Source organism: Belonocnema kinseyi, chromosome 6, assembly GCF_010883055.1.
Source record: "Belonocnema kinseyi isolate 2016_QV_RU_SX_M_011 chromosome 6, B_treatae_v1, whole genome shotgun sequence".
NCBI classification, from domain to species: Eukaryota; Metazoa; Arthropoda; class Insecta; order Hymenoptera; family Cynipidae; genus Belonocnema; species Belonocnema kinseyi.
This window is the reverse complement of record NC_046662.1, coordinates 29,989,429-30,011,098: the sequence shown is the minus strand read 5'-3', so window position 1 is coordinate 30,011,098 and position 21,670 is coordinate 29,989,429. Positions and strand designations below refer to the sequence as shown.

Sequence of the window (21,670 nt, the reverse complement as noted above, 5' to 3'; positions counted from 1 at the left end):
CGTAAATGCCTCTTTCAATATTAGCAGAGACGGATAATTCAAATCCGGCATAAAAGTTTTTGGATTTTCTCGAAGAAATCCGCTTGAAGATTGTAAAGATTCGGAGTGCACTCAGTGACTAGATGAAGACGAGGGGTAAGAGAGGAGCTGGGAACCCAAAAAGTTTGCACATCCCTGCTTTGCTTGACCAACGACTAGCGATTTAAATTCCTATTCCGATCGGGGTCGCCTAACTTTCCTTCCTTAGATTGGACTAAGCAAAATCTCCTTAGAGATCTGTTCCCTCTTTCGTACTCTTAAGTTTTTTTTTGTCTCCATCCTAAGTTCCACATTCCACTCGTTCTCCATCGATTTTCAGATTGGCAATATGGAATTTTATATGCGGGGGAGAAGGCCCTTAAAAATTTAACGACCAGTTTCATCCTACATTATAAAAATTCAGTCTGCTCGTGTATAAACATGATCGTATGCATTGAAAGAAAAAATGATACTTTTAGGATGTTATCCTTGAAGGTATTATATAAGGCAATAAAGAAAGAATGCCAATTACTGTCATCGTCCTTTCCTCAATAGAGATATGCAGTTTTACTATAGAGGAAACCTCGCTACAATGGAAAATGAAACAGTGGATAATTATTAATTAAGAGAGCAAATAAAAAAAAAATGATTCATTTTAATTTTAATTTATTAGCACGTCTTGTGTTTTAACAATTATTTACATTAACTTAATTATTTTATATACATTAGTATTTTTAATTAACCAGAATTCTGGTTAAATATGCCCTTACTATTTTTTCTGGTTAATTTAATCAGAATTCTGGTTAAATTGACCAGAAATTATGATTACTTTAACCAGAAAAAATAGTGAGGGCATATTTAACCAGAATTCTGATTGATTTAACTAAAACTTTTTGGAGTAAACATTTTTAATTCAACATTATTTAATTTTTCACGTTTTTTTACATTTGTAAAATTCAGACTTTACGGCTCAAAACTCTCTCGAAACAAGAGAAATAGGTTTATTTTTCACAAAAATGGGGAAATGCATTTTTTCCACAAAATTAATAATGAAGGTAACATATTCCTATGATTCTAAGTCGAAATATGCTTAATTTTTAACAAAATAGTTAAATTTTCATTTAAAAAAGAAGAATTATCAACAAAAGAGTTCAATTTTCAAAATAAAATGTCGATTTTTCTTTAGAGAACATTTAACTTTTCAACATGAAAAGATGGATTTTTGAGAAAAATGTTCATTTTCAACAAAAAAAAAATACTTTTTAATCGAACAGTTTCATTATAAACCACATAATAAAATAAAATAATAATAAAATTAAAAATAATAATAATAAAATATAATACATAATAAAATACGATTTTTTAACCAAAATAATGATTTTTTAACATATAATTTAATTTCCAAACTATAATTGAATTTTCAACCGACAAAGATAAATGAAGGCTCAATCCAAAAAGACGAATTTTCGATAAGAATTGAATTTTTAACCAGCACAGATTTTTTAGTCAAAAAAAAAAGAAAAAAATCAAACAAATTGTTAAATATTCAGAGACCGAAAGGCAACTTTTCTGCAAAATAGTGTAAATTTCAAACTAAAAAAAAAGAAGAAATTCTAGGAATTATTTCAATTTTCAGAAAAAGAATTAATGATTCAATCACATAATCAAATTTATAACAAAAAAAGATGAAATCTCAACAACAAATATAATAGCAGAATTCTGAACCAAAAATAATTTACTTTTAACCAAAAAAGTGATAATTTTGACCCAAGAAATGAATTTTCAAATGAAAAAAGTCGAACTTTCAACAAAAGAGTTGAAATTTCTACCAAAATAGTTCAATTTTCAATTCAAAAAATAAATTATCGATCAAGAAGATTAATTTTCTACTAAACAAGGACGAACTTTTAACAAACCTACTTGATTTTGAACTACAAAAGATCAATTTTCAACAAAAAATGGAATAGTTACATTCTCAATTAAAAAATTAATTTAAAAAAAGCAAATTTGCAAACAAAGAGATAAATCTTAAAATAAAAAAGCGATTAACAAAGTACATTATCTTTCAACCAAGTATTTAAGTTTTTGACTAAAATTTTGATTTTTTAACCAAAAGGAATTTCAATCCCAAATTTAAAAAACAGTTGAATTCTAAAAAAAGGAAAAATTTCCGAAAAAAATAATTAAATCGCGAATCAAAACACATTAATTTTCAACTAACCAATTGTATTTTTTAACAAAAAGAATTTAATTTTCAAAACAAAAAGACAAATTTGTTACTAAGACCGATTTTTCAGTCAAGAGAGAAAAAAAATGCAACCAAATCGTAGAATTTTCAAACCAAAACGGTGTACTTTCTATAAGACACTTGAATTTTCAACAAAAACGTCGATTTTCAACAAAAACGTTGATTTTCAACAAAGAAGTTGATTTTCAATCAAATAGTTCAATTTTTAACCAAAGAGATGAATCTTCAACAAAAAATGCATTTTTTTACAAAGTATTTGAATTCCCAACAAATTTATTAAAAATTCAACTGAAAAACATCAATTCGGAACAAATATATAATTTAATACAATTTTTAATTGCAAAGAATTAACAGTAAAAAAAAGACTTTTATACCAAAGATTAACTTTCAATTTAAAAGTATGAATTTTCAGCAAAACTGCTGAATTTTCGGAAATAAAAATTCTCAACGAAAAGTGTTTTTCTTTTTTTTCTATTTAAATCAAAAAATATTTTATATTTTAGATAAAAAAACAATTGAACTCAACCAAAAAAAAAACTTATTTTTAATTAAACATTTTTATTATTAACTGAAACAGATTAATTTTCAACCAAACAGTTACATTTTTAACAAACAAAAAATACATTTTTACCAAGAGTTGAATTTCAAAACCAAAATACGAGTTTCTTAACAAAAGAGTGGAATTTTTAGCCAAGAAAAATTGTCAGTCCTAAATGAAAAAAAATTAACCGAATTGTTGAATTTTCAAGTAAAAAGAACGATTTTTCTACATGAAACTTAAATTTTCAACCCGAAAATGTAAATTTTAATCAAAAAAGAATGAATGTTTAACTAAATTGTTGAATTTTCAACAAAATAATAACATTTGCAGAAAAATAATCAAATTATTAACCAGAAGATGAATTCTCGAAAAAAAATATAATAATAGACTTTTTTATTAAAATTAATAAACTTTTGAGAAAAATTAGTTTGATTTTCTTTTCTGCTTCTATTGATTCAGTAATTTTCTTGAAAACAGGGGGGGTTCTTGAAAAGAGAAATCAGGATCTTTTAAAATCATACTAATGTTAAGAAATTCAAAATAAGATACTCACGAAAAAGTAATTCTACTTTTGATTCTACTCTAAAAATGCCTCATTTTCAGTATCAACTTACCTGTAACAGAAAAAATTTCATTATTGTTAAATGGATCTAAATAAATATTTGTTTTACTGTAAACCTTTAGGTATGGACTGATATATTTATATCTAATAAATTAATTTTATCAACCTTTAATTTTAATAATATTTTACACCAGTGGGGGAGGGAGCTACATGTCCGAAGCATGGTGCGGTCTATGAAACCGCACGGTCACAATTTCATAATAATTTGTCATATTTTCCTCAAATGAGGGATAATTGGGAAGTACAGTTTTTCTGGGACGGCCTCGTTTCGTATTCTGAGATACCTGCATCAAGCTCAAGTTTTTTTGTTTTTGATATTTTGCATTTTAAATACCTTGAAACAAATTATAAACTTGTGAGGCCATCTCGACGAAAGAACAAGTAAAACTAAAGCTACTAACAACGGCAGGCTCGAGAACGGCTGGGGGAAGGGGAGCACACATCATAATTATCGTGCGGTTTATACACCGCACGGCCACACTCAAAGGTTAAGTTTTCTTCAACTTTCGTATAAAAATGAGCCTATAGGTGACTTATTAAATAAATAAAATAAAATTTTCTTCAACCGATATTTCTCTGAAAATACAATTTTATTGTAATGGAACCAACATCATAACTTGAATACTGTTTCTCTGCGGTTGATTCACTGACGCAGACAAATCTCACTATTTCTACACAAGTTTAGTGAGATGATGACTGGACATGTGCCAATGACTTTGAAGTTTAACCCAGTTCCGGTGTAATAAAATTGTGGTTTAGATTCCTCGGTTGTTAATTATTAATTATTGTGGTGACCCGGTATGTCAAAACTGCTGGCATAATGGGAATTAACGAGAAAGGCACGCGAGTTACACGTCCATCAGATAAAAAGCTTCCAAGTTACTTGTACGACTGCCACCTGTACAATACCTCAGGGTTCCTTTCTTGTAAGAATCGTGTAGCACGAAGTAGCATCGTCATTCTTTTGGTGTCGAGAGAGAGCCCCCCAGAGTAAATAATCTAAACCCCCCCCCCCTCCCCACCCAACATTAAGATAATATTTTGCAAATCGTTTGGACAATAAATTTCTAATTACTACTTTAATAAACTGTAAACTCTATAGGTCTGCCTTTCTTAAATTTTAATAAAAATTAGTTCAATATAGATCATCGTTCTTTAATGAATTAAATGGGTTCAACTGCTATTTGTGTTATCCTTGTTTTAAAGCAAATAATAAACAGAGAAAATATTTTATTTTTTAACCCAGAAGAGATGAATTTTTAATTCAAAAGAGCATTTTCAACCAATGCAAATAAACTTTTAACTAAATAGTTGAAATCTCAAACAAAGGGGATGAATATTAAACAAAAAATTTTACGTTTTTATGAAACAGTTGAATGTTCAACAAAATGTTCATTTTTAATCAAAGTGTGGATTTTTAAACCAACTAGTTGAATCGTCAAAATAAAAGGATGACAATTCAACAAAAAAGATTAATTTTGAAACAATCACTTGAGTTTTCAACCAAATAATTTAACTTTCTGCCCATCTCTTTAAATATTTGCAACCAAATAGTAGAACGGCCAAACAGAAAATATGAACTTTTAACCAAAAAGTTCATTTTCAATCTAAAAAGATAAATTTTCAAACAAATTTTCAACCACAAAAATGAAAATTCAACATAAATACATAAATTCTGAACAAAATACAATGAATTTTCTACCAAGTTAAAAATTCAAAACAGAAAGATGAGTTTTTAACCAAAAAGCTTCATTTGCAACCAAATAGAGAAATTTTCTATTAAAACCATTGAATTTTGTACGCAAAAAGGTGAATTTGCAATCCAGAAGATTGACTTTGGAGTAAAAAAGACGAAGATTCAACAAAATTAATGAATTTCCAAGCAAAAAGTTGAACTTTGATCTAAAAAAAGATTCATTTTTAACCAAAAATGGAATGGTTAAATTTTTAGTTTGAAAAATTAGTTATCAACCAATAAAAATTACGAACTTTCAACCTAAGAGACGAATCTTCAACCAAAAAAAAAGTGCATTTTTACGAAGTAGTTAATTTTTAATTAAGTAATTAATAATATTTATATTTATTTATTATTAGTATTTTGAGTAAAAATAACCATTATTGTTCTGCATTTTATATTTTTTAGCTGAAAATCAAACAATTTAGTTAAAAAATAATCCTTTTTAGTTAAAAATTTAACTGTTTTATTCAATAATTTTATAAGCAAATTCGTCCTTTTCGTTTGAAAGTTCAACAATGTAGTTGAAATTATTTTTCTTGAGGACTTTATTATTTTATTCAAAATAATTCTTTTTCATAGAAATTTCTTTTTTTATAGCGAATTCGTCTTTTTCGCTTGAAAATTAAAAAATATAGTTTACGTTATCTTTTATTATTTATATTTTATCTTGTATATTTTTCGGTTAAAAATGGAAATGTTGGGTTAAAATTTAATCTGTTATTGTTGAGGATTCAATTTTTTTTGACAATTAAACTTGTTGGTAGAAATTTCATCGTTTTGGTTAAAACTGTAACTTAAAAATGTAATGTAATTCAACTGTTGGGTTTTGAAATTTAACTTTTTTGTTCTGAAAATTCAACTATTTTGTTAAAAATTTAAACGTTTTGTATAAAACTCGTCTTTTTAATTTGAAAGTTTAACAATTTTATAGAAACATCAACTTTTTTGTTTAAACTTAATATTCTTGTTTGAAACTTGATTTGTTAGGTTTCAAAATTCAACGATTTTTTTTTAGAAAATTCAATTATTTGTTTGAAGCTTTGGGTTTACAATTCAAAGGCTTTGGTTTGAAATTTAATTATTTTATTGAAAATTGAACCATTTTTTTACACTCATTTTTTTTTAAAACTCAAATGTTTTCTTGGAGATACAATATATTTTTACTTGAAATCTGAAAAATTTAAAGTGCTTCAGATTGAATGGTATCTGAATGAATTTTATTTACATGAATTTTCCACATTATTTTCGTAAAAAATCACCCTATTTCCCCTCTTTAAAGGACTTTGAAAGAGAAAAGAAATTCTTTAAAGTGTTTGCTTTGTTTAACGCATACACAAACTATAAGTGGTATTTACAAAAGAACGGTAGTTAATAATGGTAATAGTAGTCTTTATTGTCAGATGTAAAGCAGTATATCACGAAGTACTTGAATCGTAATAAGACGGTACGGTGTGAGGAAAAACTTCAACCAAACACACCAACGACCCAAAAAATAAATAAATAAACGACTTATCTCCCCTAAAGAGCGGCCTCATTCATTTACATTTTATTTCAGATTCATCAAATTCGAACTTTGTTTAATATTTTTGATCAGACACCTCGCGTTGACGAATTTAAACTAAATTAATACCTAAATTCTCAATCAAAAAGATGAATTTTGAATAAACAAAATCAATTTTATAACAAAAGAGACGAATTTTCAATCAAATACATTGATTTGTCAACTTATGAAGGATAAATTCTCAACAATGAAACCAAAATTTAAAAAAAAATCCAAAAAGATGAACTTTTCACGTTACGAAGGCTAAATTTCAAACCAAAAATAAAATAGCTACATTTTCAGATAAGAAAAATGACAACAAAAAAGTTAAATTCTCAACTAAAAATCCAAAATAAAAAAATAATAAAAAATTTAACAATGTAGTTTAAGTTTTAACAACAAAAAATGAAGTTTTAACCAAATAGTTAAATCTGCAACCAAAAATATGGGGTTCAACCAGAAATATGAGTTTCGTTAAAAGCAGTATAAATTTTTAACAAAGCAGTTGAACTTTCAACCAAATAGTTAAAACTTTCAACCAGAAAAAAACAAATAGTTAAATTCTCCAAAAAAAAGACGCATTTTCAACAAAATACATCAATTTTGAATTTTTAATCCAAAAAGACAATTTATCTACAAAAAATCACTTTCAACTCCTACATATTAAATTATTAAATAACAACATCCTAAATATTAAATTTATTAAGTTAAATTTTCATAAAAATAGTTTAATTTTCAAGCATAAATATGAATTTTCAAACAAAAATTTAGTTTTTAATCAAGAAGTTAAATTTTATACCGAATTTTTTTAAATTTTCTATCTGAAAAAAAGGAATTTTCTACAAAACAATTCAATCTTTCACCCAAAAATAGAAATTTTCAACTCAAATAATGAATCTTTATCAACAAATTAAATTTTTTTAAGTAGCATAAGTTTAAGCAAAGTAAATAATTTTTAACAAAAACAGATGGATTTTCAATAAAATAATTGAATCTTCTACCAAAACAGATTAATTTTCACCCAGAAGAGATCAATTTTGAATTAAAAGTATCAATTTTAAGCCAAAAGTGGAATAGTTAAAAAAAATCACTTCGCAACCAAACGAAACAACTAAATTTAACAAAATAGTACAATTTGTTATCAACTAGTCGAGTTTTCAAATAAAATTACGAATCTAAAAAAAAATGAATTTTTAACAAAGTAGAACCTTCAACCAAGCAGTTACATATTTTTATTTAAAAAAAACACAATTTTGTAACAAAATAGTTACATTTTTAATCAAATAATTAATTTTTCAACCAAATAGTAAAATTTTTTAACCAAACGAGATAAACTACAAATCAGAACTATAATATTAGAATTTTAAATTAAAAATTTCAACAACAATACTTATCTTCTTTGGTTACAGTGTAATTATTACTGGAATGTCCCGCATCCTGCAATTTAAATTGCTTATTTGGTTTGACTCATGTATAAAGTATAGACTGAACATTTATTAACTGTTGAATACTAGTCGTGTGTCGTGAGTACTAGTCGTGTTCGGTCACTCAAAAAAACAATTTTTTTTGTCTTTCGAAAATAGGTGTCTAGAAGTTTAATAATGGGTTTCTATTTGTAAAACTCGACAAAGATTGAAGAACCTAAATTGGATATTAGATTAAAAATAAAATAACGTAAAGGAAATGCATATTATCAACTTGTGAGAGTAAAAATACTGAATATTAATTCCATCCTTAACTGTTATGAGACAAGTTTAATGTTCTTCCTGAGTTAGTCTCAGTATGAAAAATATCTTAGACTAGGAAGCAGATGCGCCTGGGTTTCCTTTTACAATTATCATATATTTTTCATCAACTTTTAAATTTATTTACCTGAGTACTTGAAGGAAACATGCCTTTTCCATTTTGTACTCTCCTCTGCAAATGATGATATCCCATCAATTAGTACCTCTGACTCTTAGAGTCGGGTAGCTTATTTTACTTTTTATTATTATTATTTTTTTTTTTTGCAATTGCGTCCTGCCCTCTATTTATTTTAATCTCGTCCCAGACCTACTCGTGCGATGCAACGCATCGCGAGCTGGTCGCTTTGGCTAATTGGTTTGAAATTATTCATCACTTGAGTAATGCTGGAAGGATGAAAGTTAAGTTTTTTCGTTTTAAACAACTTTCGTCTTTTCGGATTATTGAATGATGCTATTATTCAAATATTTATATTCCAGACTTTACAATCTTTCCCCTATTAACCTATTTTCAAAAAATTTGTGTACCGAAAAACAAAACGACTCTTCTGCAAAACAGTATAAATTTCAAAATTAAAAAAAAATTCTGAGAATTTAAAAAATTTTCAACAAAATAATTAAAGATTCAATAACATAATCAAATTTATAACCAGAAAAGAAAAAAGAAAAAAATATATAATAGCAGACTTCTGAACCAAAAAGAATTAACTTTTAGCCAAAAATAGTAATAATTTTAACCAAAGAAATGCATTTTAAACCAAAAACTCGAATTTAAATTTAATTTTTTATTTTTAAATCAAAAAGATAAATTATCCAACGAAAAGATTAATTTTCTACCGAAAAAGACGAATTTTTAACAAACGCAATTGATTTTAATCTAAAAAATATCAATTTTTAATCAAAAAATGGAATAGTTAAATTCTCAGTTAAAAAATTAATTTAAAAAATCAAATTTTCAAACGAAGAGATAAACGTTCGACTAAAACAACGAATTTTTAATAAAGTACTTCAAATTTTAAACAAGTAGTTGCATTTTTGACTAAAATATTGATATTTTAACCAATAATGAATAATTCTCAATAAAAAATGTAATAGCTGATATTTTAATCAAGGAGGATTTGAATCCTAAATAAAAACAGTTCAACTCTAACAAAAAGAAAAAATGTTCAACAAAATAATTGAATCTTCAATCAAAATAGATTAATTTTCAACTAAACAGTTATATTTTTTAACAAAAATAATTTAAGTTTCAAACCAAAAAGACAAATTTGCTGCTAAGATTGATTTTTCAGTCAGTTTATTTTCAATAAAATAGTTCAATTTTTCACAAAATTATTATAGATTCAACTGAAAAAGATTAATTCTGAACAAAAAGAATGAATCTTCAACAAAACAGTTGAATTTTCGAAAAAGAATATTCTCGACGAAACATTTTTTTTTGTTATTTCAATCAAAAAATATTTTTATTTTAGATTAAAAACAATTAAAATCAACAAAAAAACGCATTTTTAACTGAGTAGTTTTATCGACAACAAAAACAGATTAATTTTCCACGAGACAATTACATTTTTAACACAAAAAAAGTTAAATTTCTACCAAAAATGTTTCATGTTTAATGTCCTCTTTTTCTTCTATTCTTAAGAAACTTTTCTTTTTATCGTGTTGTCATTGTTTAGAACACAAATTTTTACCGAAAACAAACCGAATTTTAAACAAAAAAAAAATCAAATTTCTATGAAAAAAAAACAGCTGAATTGAGACAAATTTCCAACAAAGAATTAAATCTACTAATATTAGGATTATTTTTCTACCAAAAATGTTAAATTTTGGATAAATTTTTTCAACAAAGAGATGAATCTTCAACCAAGGAAATGAATTTTTAAGAAAGTAGTTCGTCTTCTACCCAAGTAGGAGAATTTTCAATTACAAAAATTAAATTTTTAGTTAAAAAAATGGATACCAAAAATAAAACGATTTTTCAACAAAATTGTAAAACTTTTAACCAAAGTGATGAATCTTCTGCTAAAAAAAAATCAATTTTTTAAATTTAATTATTATTTTACCTAGGTATTTTAATTTTCAATTAAAAGGATGAACTCTTCATCAAAATTTAAATAGCTGATATTTTAACTAAATATATTTTTATTTTAAATCGAAAACAGTTGAATTAAATAAAAAAAATACAAATTTTCAACTAAAATTAAGAATCCACAAAAGAAAAAGTTTTATTTTCAGTTTAAAGAAATTAATTTTTAACGCACAAAAAACACTTTTTAACAAGGTTTTTATACTTTAAAACAAAGAGGTGAATTTTAAACTAAAATTACAGTCTTACAAAAACGAAAGTTAATTTTTAACTTAGTGATTTAACTTTCAACCAAGTAGTTGAATCTTTAACCAAAAAAGATAAAATTTTTAACAAAAGACATGAATTTCTGTCAACATAGTTTAATTTATCAACCAAAAAAGAGAAAATAGTTCAATTTTCAAAAAAATGATAAACTGTTCACCCAAATAGTAAAATTTCTAACCAAAAGAAATTAATTCCCGAACAGAAAGTAATAAAAATTAGAATTACCAACTAAAATCATTAACTTTTAACCACCAAATTTTGGATTTACTTATTGCGTTCTATTAATTACATTCACATTTAAGCGAAATAACGAGAAAAAGGGGACATTAAACCAAATTTTTAACTTTTTAGGATATATACTTCACATGGGAAAAAGAAATTTTCCGATCAAAATAAATAAATAAATCTCAAATCAGTTGTCAAAATGGCCGTTCTTTCATTTTTTCCATAAAAAAGTTTTATTTCGATCGGAAAATTTATTTTTCCTGTGTAGAGTATTTGTATTGTATTTGTTCAAGCTTTCTGAAAAGGATTTTACAGAATTTTGTTTCCATACATAATCTATTTGTTTAAAAAAAACTTGTTAAAAAAAATAAATGCACAACTTTTCAAAAGGCTTGACTTATTTTCAATTTTTAAGACCTTACTATGTGATTATCAGTAAGTTTGAATATTTTTGTGTGATCTATGTCACATGATGACTTTATGATGCTCGTCATCTGGGGCGATTGCTAGAGAGATTGATCAGCGACCTAACTAGAAGCAATGTTGCGGAATGAAAACGTTATTTAAATAATCAGCATGGGAATTCTAGATTAAACTAATTTTTTTTAATATTCGGCTTAATGGTATAATATTATTATCAATAATAATAATAATTATTATTATTATAAAAAGTATTTTCAAAATATTCTATTAGACAATATGTAACATGTGTAACATGTGTAGCACACTGTTTTAATTGAGTACGAAAAAAAACTGAATTACAACCATAGGATTGTCGTTAACTTCAGAGAAGTATTTTCAATTCTAGCCGAACCGTTTTTCGCAAAAATCTCTCGGGCTGTAAAAACAGAAACCCTTTCCTCACGACGTGACCCGAGTTTTTTGCGAACAGATGTTTCATGCTGCGTCGAGTAAAAAGAGAGTATGGATGAGAGAAAGTGAGTAGGCGAGAGACCGAGAGAGAGAATCGGTAATGGTAGGGCAGAGGGCAGAAGAAACACAATGTACAGTCGGAGACAATAATCCTCGTGTGGTCTTGTTAAGTGTGGATAACACCACAGGAACTTTTGTTCCGGAGCAAGCTCGCATCGATCAGTTTAAAACTGATGTGAGTCAAGTCTATGGAGGTATGAAACTAGAATGGCCCTCGACACCATAGAATAAAACAGGCGCATTTAAAGTACGGGTTGAAAATAATTGGATATGGCAACACTCAAAAACACCTTGGTGTCCAATTATTATCAACTGGGACACAAACTTTTTTTTTAGATTCGAAAATAATTATTTCCTAATCACCGTTTTGAAACAAAGGGAAATTGGAAAATCAAATAATTTGTTTTTCAGATGGAAAAATATTAATTCACGAAACGTTGCATGGCTTTCTAAGACTTTAAGGTAGGCCCAAATTTGTTTTAAATATACGTATAAGGTTTTATACAAGATAAAAAACAATCCTAGAAACGGGCGATGCCCATTTCAAGGCCGCCTGCCTGTTTGCTCTACCCCCACTTCCAACTTCCCCTCGTGCAGCTAGGGCTTCGCCATACTGCTGCCTCCGAACCTTGCCAGCCGGTGTCCTTTGTACTTAATGAGGAATACAATACGAAATATGCAAATCTTTGAATTTCGCAATTAGTATTTTAGCAAATTAAAATTTTTTCATGTTTCATATTTTAGTCCCCATTAAGTACAAAGCATCCCCTCTGGCAAGAGCCGGCGGTCACAGTCTGATGGTCTCTCAACTTTGTGAGGAGAATTTGGCTAGTGGGGGTAGAGGAAGCAGATTGACCTTGATCAAATGGGCTCTCACCACTCGAAATAATCAAAAGCGTTCAGGAATTTTTCCATGAATTTCGGAACATCCTTTCCTCAATATTTTCAGTATTTAGAATGGTTAGAATATTTTACAAATAAGTATCAATAATATACATAATATTTTATAAGATAAAAAATGTGTCGTCTAGTCCAAAGTCAAGTAAGGTTTTGTCAACTAATTTTTTTCGTCTAGTCGCAACGTTTTATTTCAAGCAAAATTATTCCAGACATGGGGTTTAACAGTTTTGATTTAGAGACGAAATTCTGATGTGAGAAAACGAGAAGGCTGAGTACAAAAGAGTGTTTTCATCCCCTCGCCTAATGGAGTTTATTACAAGCAAACTTCACCAGAGTCCAAAACTTCAAATTTACATAAACCTTATGAATTTCGCAAGTAGATGTGGAAGTACGCAAGAGGACAGCAATCCTAAACTTTATGAAAATGTATGTTCAGGGATGTCACAGCCGAATTTACTTTAAAAAAGTGAAAAAAATGGGCAATTTAAACCGGAAAAGTGACAGAAAGTAAGTCATTGCTAACTCAAAGTGACTAAAATTAATTAAAAATGACTAATTTGAAATAATAATAGGACTAGTGTTCTTCTAAATTCAAAAGAATTCGATGAAATTTATAAGAACGTCCGGCAAGTTTAAACAAATTTAGGATAAATTCGAAAAAGTTAAAGTTAAATTAAAAATAATTTAAATGAATTACAAAAAGAAAAAGAAAAATCCAGAATGTTCAAATTACTTCAGTAAGATTAGAATTAATTTAAAATAATTCAGGGAAATTCAAGAGACTTTCATGAAACATTCTAAGAATTTGAGTGAATAACATTACTGAGAAAAAAACAATGAACCAAATAAAATGAAGTGAATTTATAGGAATTTAAGGAGAAAGAGAAGAATCCATTGAAATACCCAAATATTCAAGTAAACTGGAAAAGACTCGAAAATATTTTTAAAAATCATTGAATTCATTAAGTTGGCAGTGTATTTATAACAATTCAAGGATATTCAAAAGAATTTTATGAAATGTCTAAGAATTCTAGGTGAGTTTCAAAAACTTCAAGGTAAAATAAGAAAAATATCCAGAATTCAAGGTTAATTCCAAATCAATTCAAATTAATTGAAAACAAAAACTGGTGAAAATCAAACCATTCTATTGATTTTCATAAAAGTAAGAGTAAATTTTGAAAGAATTCAGGGAAAATAAGAAAAATCCAGAAAATTTAAAGAATTCAGGATAAATTAATAGGAATTCAGGGTTAATTCCAAATGAATTCAAGTTAATTAAAAAAATCAAAACGATTCCAAAGAATCTAAAATAAATCCGGAAATTATTAATAATTCAGGATCAATTCCAATTAAATTCAAATAAAATTAATTTTTTTTTCATCCGAAATATGCCATTGGTTTCAGTAAAAGTGGAATGAATTTTGAAGAATTAAAGGAAACTCAAGAGAATTCAAGGAGAAAAAAAAGTAAACAAATTCAAAGAATGTGAAAGAATTCAGGATGTATATCAAATTAATTTAAATGAATTGAAAAAAAATCATAAAATTACATTTATTTCAATAAAATTTGAGTGAATTCAGGAGAAGTTAACCCTAGGGTTCTTTCTTTTGATTTATTGGTAGAAGTGACTCAACTAACATTTTTTATTAAACAAGTAACTATAATGGCTTCAATTTAAAAAATAGGCTAAAAAGTGGTTTGAGCAAAGTGACTAAAAATGACAAATCTAACTTTTGTTAAAGACTTTTTGAAAATGCGAAAAAAATGTACTTTGTTAATATCATATTTTTCCAGAAAAAATAAAAATGTTAGGTTTAAAATGTCTTCAGTTCTTCATATTAAAATCAGGACATTAAGATTTTTACATTTTTAGGGATTCTAACACCTTGCAGAGGTTTAAAGAAACTTTTTTTGTACAATAATAGAATAATGGCATGTTTTTTTTATTCTATCTGAAGAAATTATAGGCACTGCATTTTTAATTTTCTTTAAAAAATGTGCAATTAGCCAAATTTAAAAAAAAAAACAAGTTTTTTTAAATTTCTAATTTTATCTTATTTTTCATTGGCAAAAAACTGTGAAAACAATCAAATTCACCTTAACTTTTTGTCCCATAAAAAACTGTTAAAAAAAATTGAAACTTTTACAAATATTCGCGACCTCAAGTATAAAAAAATCAGGTTAGGGTTCAACTGTATAAGGAATCAAGTCTATTTTTTGACACTTTTTGTTTGTTTGTTTGTTCAATAAACAAATAGAACTTTCAGCATTAAGTAATAAAATATTAACAAATTTCACACAATAGTAAATATTGCCGAGAATGTAGGTGAGTAGGGAGAGTTCTAACGCAAGATTCCTCTTACCGATATCGAGAATATTCCACAGCGCAAGTGGTTCGTGTCCGTGCTAAGTTTCTAGAATATTCTCGAAGATTACCGATGACGTCATTAAATGATATTGCACAATTGCGTGGAACTAATTTTGCGTAAATAGCTTGAAGGTTTTGTCTAAGACAAAGCTGAATAGCATAATTACCACCCATTTCAAATTGCACTTGTATCTTCTGCGCAATAAGTGAATAAAGGAATTTTTTAATAAACTTGAAATGGTTTAAGCAAAAATCCATTACTCGGAATTGCGCATCATCAGTAACCTTTGAGAATATTCTAGAAATATTCTAGATTATTCTAGAAAGGTTGAATGTATGACATTTATTTCTGAGTTTCTGGAAAGGCCTCTCAAAAGATTATTGTTTTTTGTAGATTACTTTATAATATTCTAGAAACTTCAGCTGCGGAATGATCTAGAATCTAGATGTTGGTAACATAACAGGAATCCAGCGTTAGAACTCTCCCCACTCACTGTGGACTGGTTTATTTATTTTGTCAACAAAAATACAAATCTCAAAATCGATGAAAACGGATTTGACCTCCATATACCCAGCAACCTGAACTAGATTCGATATTGCTGGGAGAAGTCGAAAGTACAGTTTCTGAAGATGACTGTACGGGTGTAAGCATCAGCAGGGAGGATTTGCACGTTAGGTACACGTGCAGGTCGAAGCCCGAGGGAAGTCGAAACAGGGGTTCCAAGTGGATCAGGGTAACACAGGGGACTATTCCACAAGCTTAAAAAGGGGGAAGAAACCTAAGGACGATCCAGACTACGCCCAGCGCAACAGGGATTTATACCAGCAACGAACGCAAGTTCACTTGTGCTTGTGCTATAATAAGAGGGAGGGTGAATTGTGAACATAATATTTCGGTACGCTTTGATCATGAGCTGGGGCGATAATGTATTTCCTTAACTACATACAACACGTATTACCTTCCATGTCTAGTTACTATATAACAGAATCATAACCATTCTATATGAGACCATCCCATTTCCGAGCTGAATTTATGTTTTTTAAATTAAATTTGTGGTTGTTTTGCTTTCTCTGATAGTTGCTAACAAAATTCTAATTAAAAATTTAATTGAAGTTTACAATTCTTATAAATGAAAATGTACAATAATTTTAGGATTTTCTTATAGATTGCACTTTTAACCAATTGGTTGAATTTTCAAAAAACAAACGAATTAATTTTATAAGAAACTGTTGCATTTAAAGCCAAATAGTTAAACTTTAAAGCAAGAGAGAAAAGTGTTCTACAAAATTTTTTACTTTCTAAATAAATAATTAAATTTTGAACAACACCAAATTTTAAACCAATAGAACGATTTTTGAAAAAAAATCAAACTTCAACTACAAAAAGTTGTATAATAGTTGAAAATGGTTGAATAAAATAGTTGAATCTTCAATACAAAAGGATCAGCTTTCTATCCAAAAAGTCGAATTTTAAACAAAGCAATGAAATTTCAGAAAAAAGATGTGACTTCAAAAAAAAAAAAAAAATAGTAGCATAAAATAGTAGTTGACAAAGATTAATTTTCAACCAAGTATTGAATTTTCAAAAGCAAAAAATAATTATCAAACAGATATATTTACAAATTTACAACCATTTGCACTTTTAAGTAAAAGGCACAAATTTCAAACCAAAATGTCGAATTTTAAAACAAAACAGATCAAAATTCAACAACTAACAGTTGCATTTTTAACCAAATCATTACATTTTCGAACATAAAAGATGAAATTTCAACCAAATCTTCAAATATTCAAACGAAATTTTTTAAACTTCAACGAAAAACAGTCGAATTTTCAACTGAATAGTTAAATTTTTAAGCCAAAAAGACGGATTTTTTAAAAGACAGATCTTTAATTCTGAAAAAAGGAATTTTATATTAAAAAAGAAAGAGTTCAATTTTTTACCAAAAAGATTAGTTTATAACAAAGAAGTTTAACTTTTATAGATGCAATTGAATTTTCAATCAAGAAAGATTAATTCTCACAGAAAAATATAATAGTTGATATCTGAAAACAAAAAGGGGATTAATTTAAAATTAAAAATAGTTGAATGTAACAAAAAAAGATAAAATTAAAAAAATGTAATAATTGAAATTTAAAATAACATAAGATTTTAATTTTTAATAAAAAACAGTTGAATTCAACCAAAAAAAATACTAAGTTTCAACGAAATAGTTGAATTTTCGACCAAAAAAGATAAGTATTAATAAAAAAAATGGCATTTTTAACTAAAAAAGATCAATTTTTAGCTAAGAATGGAATTTTTAAAACGAAAAAGAAATAATCAGAAAACTGTAACACATTTATCAAAATACTAAAATGCAATAGATTCTTTTTACAAAAATATAAATAACAAGTCTTATTAGATATAATCATGAGTTAAGTGTCTCAATTAAAAAATGATATTTAAGATTGAAAAGAAATCCATTTTATCATGAAGAATTGTATGCAAAATAAGCATGAAAACGATTCACAATTAAAAAAAAAAGTTAAAGTTTCAGTTAAAAAATCCATTTTTAACAAAATAGAAAACTAATTAAACGATTAAACTAATTAAAAGAAATAGAAAACTAATTAAAAAATCAGTGAAAATTTTAATAATACAGTTTTCAACGAGAAAAAAATCAATGTTCTGTCAAAAATGAATTAGATAAATTTTCAATTGAAACAAAAAATTAATTTTCAATCAAATAAAACCTTCAATGAAATAGTGAAAGTTTTAACCAAAAAAAAATTAATTCTGAAATGCTAGAACCGACCGAGTTACGCTTATCCCGAAAACAAAAAATAATAAACAAATATGTAATAGCAAACTTTTCAATAAAAAATAATTAACTTTCAACTAATGGATTCTATTAATTCAGTTCGTATTTAAACGGAAAAAACCTAGAAAAGGGGGAAAACTTGTTCAAAGAGGAGAAATGAGGAGAATAGGGGAAATAAAAATGAAGTCAGAAATGACTTGCACCTTGGTGTCAGATAATAACAAAAAAAAAGTTTCATCCCAATATCTCTAACAAACAACTCGTTTTTAGAAAGAAAAAACTATATAGAAAACTTCAGTCTGCTTAAGCAAAATTATTTTTAAAAAACTGGCAGTTTTGGTTTCAAAACACAAACTTGAGGTCCGAATTGCAAGTTATACAATTGATCTTTTTTCCATTGAAGTAATATTCTGCTTGCCGTGAAAAGGGTTAGGGCTTAGCCTCAGGAAAGTCCCCTCGGAGAATACGATTATTGTCGGTGAGGTGAAACTTGAGGGTTGAGCAAAGAATGCACAACGGATGTCCACGGGGCACCCCATCAAGGAACCCATTCAGTCACGCAATTTTCAACATTTTTCGATTCGCCATAGTCACTAGTCACTCTCTAGGTAGAAATTGTAAGAGCCATACAGCAAACATTCATAAAATTCCACTATTCTAGTCTACCCAGGTATAAATAGACATATTAAAATTCAATTAAGGCGCCGTTTGGGATCTGGCTGGGCTCCTACTAAAACGCCCCAACTTTTAAGGTACATTATACCAGAGGATTAGAAATTAACATGCGAGGGTTAAGTTCAACAAATTTAACTACTTTATTTTCGAGAAAAATATTTAAAAAGTTAAAAATGTTTAAAATACAGTCCCAAATATTACAGAAAAAACTAATGATAAAATTTGTGACAGGTAATTTTTTAAAGATAAAGTTTGAAGTTTACCCTTTATTTTTGATGTGATGAAACGTTTGAAATTCTTCGAACATCAAGTCAAAATATATTGCACTTTTTTTTAATAGTTAAATTTTCCAACAAAAAAAGATTTTTTACAAAAAACAGATGAATATTCAACCCAGAAAGAATCATTTTCAACAAAAAAGTTCAGTTTTTGAGCGAAAACCTCGAATGTTTTAGTAAGCAGTTGAATTTTGTCCCATGAAAGAAGAATTTTCAACAAAAACGGTTGAATTTATAACCAAACCAAATGCAATAAAAAAAAGTTGCAATTTTACTAAATAGTTGAATTACCAAACCAAATCGATCGAGAAATCGATGAACTTTTTAGAAGACAGTTACAATTTCACCAAGCCAGTTCAGTTCGTTTGGAACAAAGGAAAATGAACTTTCAACCAAGAAAAATGACTTTTCTAACAAACAAAACTATTTTCGATAAAAAAAAAACTACTTTTCAACAAAATAGTTTAGTTTTAGACCAAAAATAATGACATTAATCAAATAAAATGAATTAAAAAAAATTATAGTTTAAAGTTTAAACAGAAGGGTCAAATTAAAAATTAACTAAAGTGATTGAATTTTAAACTTAATAGTTGAACTTTCAACCAACAAAGATGAATTTTCAGTCAAAAATATTATTTTTATTATTTTTCTCCATCAACAGGATACATTTTGAACAAAGAAAATGATTTTTCTAACAAAAAAGGCGAATTACCAACAAAAAACATGATGTTTCAGCCAAATAGTTGAATCTTCAAATTATAAAGGATAACTTTTCAACTAAAAATGGAATAGTAACAATTTTCAGATAAAAAATTTTATTTTCTAAAAAAACGGTTTAAAAAAATATAAGTTAGCAATTTTTTAAGATGTGATTTTTTTAATTATTATTTTTTCTACTAAGAAAATATAAGAATTTGAACAGATTGGTTCTGACCAGAGATTAATTTTCTAACATAAATACGAATTTGTTAACAAAATAAATGAATTTTCAACCAAGAAGATTCCATTTCTAACAAAAAGGTCAAATTTCAACAACAAAAAAAGTTCATTTTCAACTAAGTAGTGCTATTTTTGACCAAATTCTTGAATTCTAGTCAAAAACTTGAATTTTCAAACTAAAAATATGAATTTTATTTAGAAAATAATAACTATAAATAAACCATAAAATAGTTCATATTTTAATTTAAAAATATTTTTATTTAAAGTAAAAAAACAGTTGAATTTTAAAACCGAAAATATGAATTTTCAATCAAAAATTAATTTACAACCGAACAGTTTAATTTTCAACTAAAATTATGAATCTTCAACCAAAAAATTCATTTGTTACAAAGTAGTTAAACTTTTAACCAAGCAGATAATTTTTCAAACAAAAAAAAATTAAATTTAAGTAAACCACGTAATAGTTGATATTCTAACCTAAAAATATTTAAATTTAAAAGAAAAAACAGTTGAATTGATTAAAAAGGCCAAATTTTCAACAAAATTATTGAATCCTTAATGAAAAAGTTGCAATCCATCCTAAAAGGAGGAATTTCTTAACCCAGCTAATTAATTTTTTACCAAAAAGAAGAATTTTCAACAAATTAAATACATTTTCAGCTCAAAATAATGAATTTTCCACCAAAAATGGAAAATTTGTATTTTCCGCTAATAAAAATAATTCTCAACTAAAATAAAAAATGACTTTTCAATCAAACAAAATTAATTTTTAAAAAATTTTTACTTCGTTTTTAATATCCAAGCATTTCAAAGAGTTGTAGGTGTTTTAAAGTTTTATTTTTAGAGAACTTTAACAAATAATCTTAATTTCATTTATATTCAAGGAATTTCAAATTATTTCTACTTATTTTAATGTATTTTTAAGACTTTAGGGAATAAATTAAATTTTATTTCAAGGGATAGGAAGGAACTAAAAAAAAATTGAAAAGAATATTAAAGAATTTTAATAGATTTCAAATAATTTGGAGAAACTAACAAATTTCCAATGACTGTCAGAGAATCTTGTAGCATTTCCAAAGACTTGAAAACATTTTCAAGAATTTCATCAGATTTAAGGGTTTTGATAGAACTTCCAATTATTTCAACGGATTTCTACAGAACTATAGGAAATAAAATTTATTAATTTTATTTTCAAGAATTGTTAATTATTGCTACAAATTTATAAATATTAAACAAATTTCTAAGATATTAAAAACATGTGAAAAGACTTCAATGAATTTACACGGATTTCAACTGACTTCAAAGATTTTAATGGATTTAAATAACAATTACTATACCAAATTTTCTATAATATTTTTTTTCTTAAGAGCCATCTAAACCTGATTCTTTATACGAACTCACCCTGACTTGATTCCACTCTCTTACACTGAAACACTGAAATTGTCACTAGTTGAATCAGTATTTTTGATTATTGCTGACGAACCAGTAAATGTCTAATCTTCACTGGATGAAACAGTCGACTCAACTGAAACAGGATTACTGAATATACTAGTGACGCCAAAGGCTAAGATTCAACCAGTGATATGGCGATACACGCGGCCAAGATGACACTAGTCGTCTGGTAGGCGCGTGTCACCGCTCGGGTCTGTTTATTTCTCGAATGAAAAGAAACTTACCGTGTAACTCGTGTTTGATTTCGAAATATTTGGGCCTGGCTGAAATAAGTAGCGGATACGAGGGGCTATTTCA

General features: G+C 27.0%; 1 protein-coding gene across 4 annotated transcripts in view; it reads right to left on the bottom strand.

The window, feature by feature from the left end:
• The window catches only part of LOC117174186 (plexin-A4), a 599,034-nt gene that overhangs the window by 422,604 nt on the left and 154,760 nt on the right, over positions 1-21,670 (bottom strand). The window contains exon 1 of one of the 4 annotated variants that reach the window (XM_033363036.1): positions 21,323-21,397. The exons of the other annotated variants lie outside the window; for them this stretch is intronic. The gene's annotated coding sequence lies outside the window, so the exon portion shown is untranslated. Of the gene's footprint in view, positions 1-21,322; positions 21,398-21,670 lie in introns of those variants that run through there. 4 annotated transcript variants of the gene reach the window in all.